At 48.0% G+C, this 3,656-nt stretch overlaps 1 pseudogene; it reads right to left on the bottom strand.

Annotated features, from left to right (window-relative positions):
- Nucleotides 1-3,264: 3,264 nt before the first annotated feature.
- Nucleotides 3,265-3,445, bottom strand: LOC125916208 (uncharacterized; annotated as a pseudogene).
- Nucleotides 3,446-3,656: the final 211 nt, after the last annotated feature.

Raw genomic sequence — 3,656 nt, 5'->3', positions numbered from 1 at the left:
CAAATCGCAGACTAACCACTACTCTCTCCGCCAACCCTAACACGCTGGATGGAATTCTTGTGACCATGAAGCCTTTTGAGTTAAGCACATGGTTATCCAATACCTACGTCATCCACAGCCTTAATAAAATTCTATTATTTTATTAATGATGATTGTGCTCTATTATTGTCAACAATAAATAGTAAATAAACATAATAGTGCTCTATTATCAATAATAAAATATTTATTAATAAATAAATAATTCCTATCTAGAGTACTATTCTTATCCCAGTTTTCCAGCGGAGGAAACTGAGGCTCAAAGCACTAATACTTCGGGAGTATTGGGATCTGGGAGACGAAAAGACAGACTTTTTATTTGCAATGTTTGTTTTCTAAATGGCACTCAGTTTCCATACTTAAGAAATGTTATTTGGACCAGAACGGGACAGGCCACACAAGCTACATCTGGGGGTGGGGAAGAAGCAGACCAGACCCCTGGCCTGTAGCCTGTGTGGTGTTGCAGGGTGATTGAGTCAGCTCTGGGGTCAGCGGATCCTGGGTTAAGTTTCTGGTCCCGACACTTACTAGGTGGTGATCAGTGAGCTTCCTTGGGGCCTCCTTGTCTGTTAAGCAGGAATGGTGCCTGACCGCCCACAGAGGGTGCAGGCAATGGGTGGGGTCACAGACCCGGGTCAGCGTGGACTAAATGCAGCCAGAAGCCCCAAAGGCCTGGGACGTTATTCCTCACAGCCAATTACAAGGGGGCTCTGCTTCTTGGCGGCTCCCTCCACTATCTTGCAACACCATGCCTGGAGACACGTGGGGTACGGCACCCAGGGGATGGATCGGGGAAGGGGAAGTGGCAGTGTGAACACATCCCTCTCCTCGCTATCCACAGGTGAGGGGTGGTCCCTGTCCCCTCCTGGATGCAAGTGGGAAAGGTGGTCTCCGACAGGATTGCTGTGTCCCCAGACCAACTGCACACCATGAAGGAAGGAAGGAAGAAAGGAGAGTGAGCCCAAGGTGAGTGCCCAGCTTGCCAATACCACGTAGACATCAGCCACAGATATCAGAGGTCAAATTTCTACCCTTTGGGGATGTCACAGATTTCACAGTTTCCCCCCAAATTTCTATGTTGGAATACGAATGCCTGGTAATTTCAAAATGTGACTGTGTTTGGAGATAGGGCCTTAGTGGGACCATTATCCTAATCCAATGGCTGGTGTCCTTATAAGGAGACAGACAGCAGGGGCTCACACAGGCACAGCGAAGTAACGTGAAGAAGCAGCGAGGGGGCTGCTGTCTGCAAGCCAAGGAGAGGAGCCTCAGGAGGAACCAACCCTGCGGACACCTCGATCTCAGATTTCCAGCTTCTGGAACCGGGGGAAAATAGATTTCCATTGCTGCCAGTGTAAACTAATACAGTGAATAGAGGGAGCCACACAAATCTCCCATCCAGCAAACTTTCCTTGCAGGAGAGTCCCCAGATCCTGCTGCAAACAAGCAGCCACTGAACAGAGAATCACATTCATTCCCTTCTTGAAGTGCCAGGTACACAGACAGCTGGCGGCGTTCAGCACCAAGGACAGTGGCCGGTCTGGCCCACAGGGAGGCCTAGAGCTGAAAGAATGGAGCCATCCCATGTCAGCATCCCGCCACCTGATGTGGAGGAGCCCACCCAGAGAGAGCCACCAAAGACCATGAGACCAAGTGGAGACCTCGGCACATCGTGGTGAAAAAGAGTCTGTAATTCTTGCAGATTACAGTTGGCTGATGGCCAAGTGTTGGCAAACTTTCTGTGAAGGCCTAGATGGTTAAAAATTTTTTTAATTTTTTTTAGTGTTTATTGTTGAGAGAGAGTGCGTGCCAGGGAGGGGCAGAGAGAGGGAGACACAGAATCCGAAGCAGGCTCCAGGCTCTGAGCTGTCAGCACAGAGCCTGACACGGGGCTTGAACTCACAAATCGCGAGATCATGACCTGGGCAGAAGTTGGACGCTCAACCGACTGAGCCACCCAGGCACCCCAGTATTTTTTTTTTAATGTTTATTTATTTAAGAGAAAGTGAGCGAGTAGAGAGAGAATCCCAAGGGGGCTGCACACCCCGTTCCATCTCATCCACAGAAACAGACACAGCAGCCACACCACATGGGCTCCCACTGCCCAGACACCCCCAGTGTGGCTGGGGAGGTGGACAGTGGAGACATCTCTCCGAGGCAGGATCAGACCCAGGCCTACCCTGCCTGGCACCCCCACCATCCTGGACCCAGCTCACAGGGCTCTGGAGACAAGCAGAGCCTGTTTCCTTTGTGCCGACCCGGACCTTGTTCACAGCTCTCCTCTGACAGATGTCACCCTGGGCTGGTGAGCTGTGAGGCCACAGGAGCCTGAAACCTGGGTTCAACTCCCAGCACTGCCACTTACCTGCTGTGTGTCTTTGGGCAAGTAACTTACCCTCCACGTGCCTCAGTTTCCTCTTCTGGAAAATGAGGATAAGGTGCCCATCACACAGGGTCATTATGAGATTTCAACAAGTGAGTAAAAAAGCATGTGCCATATGGTAAGAGTATGGAAATGTTTTAATTTTTTTTAAGTAAGCTCCATGCCCAATGTGGCCTTGAACTCACAGCCCTGAGACCAAGAGTTGTATATTCTACTGACTGAACCAGCCAGGTGCCCCTATTTTATTTTATTATTACCATCTGTATATAGAACATCCCCCCCACCCCCAAACTGGGGGGGGGGATTCCTTTTATTAGCCTTTATCCCAGGACTCTACATAGGATTGGGTCTACAACAAGCCTCCCCCTGGTTTATTATAGTCAAATACACATAACATAAAATTTACCATTTTACCAAATTTAAAGGGTACAATTCAGCAGCATTTAGTACATTCACAGTGCTGTGTCCTGATCATTGCTGTCCACTTCTGAACCAAAACATCTCCACCCCCAAAAGGAGACCTTATACACACGACGCAGTCTCTCCCCACTCCCTCCTTCCCCCAGCCCCTGGTGACCACCAATCCGCTTTGTGTCTCCACGGATTTACCTGCTGTGGACATTTCATGTAAACAGAATCACATGGTTCATGGCCCTCCTGTCTGGCTTCTTTCACTGAGCATGAAGTTTCCATTCCACCTTTTGGCGATTGTGAGTAATAGTGCTGTGAATACACACGGCCAAGGGTTTGAGTCCCTGTTTTCAATTCTTTGAGGTATACACATACCTGAGTGGAACTGCTGGGTCGTGTGCTAATTCTGTGTTCAACTTACCAAGGAATCACCAAACTGAACTGCTGTTTCCACAGCAACAACGGGTCCTTTTAAATTACAAGAAACTCTGGAAATACAAAAGTGGAGACCAGGGTCTTTTAGGTCATCTGGGGCCACAGGGTCTCAGAACCTGCGTTTTAAACTGATAAGAACAGGTACTACACTTGATCTTAGCCAAAAGGCCAAGAAGTGATCAGAACCTGCGTTTTTAACCGGTCTTCCTTCCCACTAAACGCCCTGCACACATACTCTAAATACCATATTGCCCTGTGTGTATATGAGATGTAATCACCCTAAATACCATATATACACATACATAAGATATATATGAACTAATATACATGATGTGTATATGAGACTTATACATACTAATATATATATATGTGGTCCAGTCATACACTAAAT

The sequence above is a fragment of the Panthera uncia genome (assembly GCF_023721935.1).
Source record: "Panthera uncia isolate 11264 chromosome E2 unlocalized genomic scaffold, Puncia_PCG_1.0 HiC_scaffold_19, whole genome shotgun sequence".
In the NCBI taxonomy this organism is placed as follows: Eukaryota; Metazoa; Chordata; class Mammalia; order Carnivora; family Felidae; genus Panthera; species Panthera uncia.
Note: the sequence above shows the minus strand (reverse complement) of the source record. Positions and strands in the feature narration are given on the sequence as shown.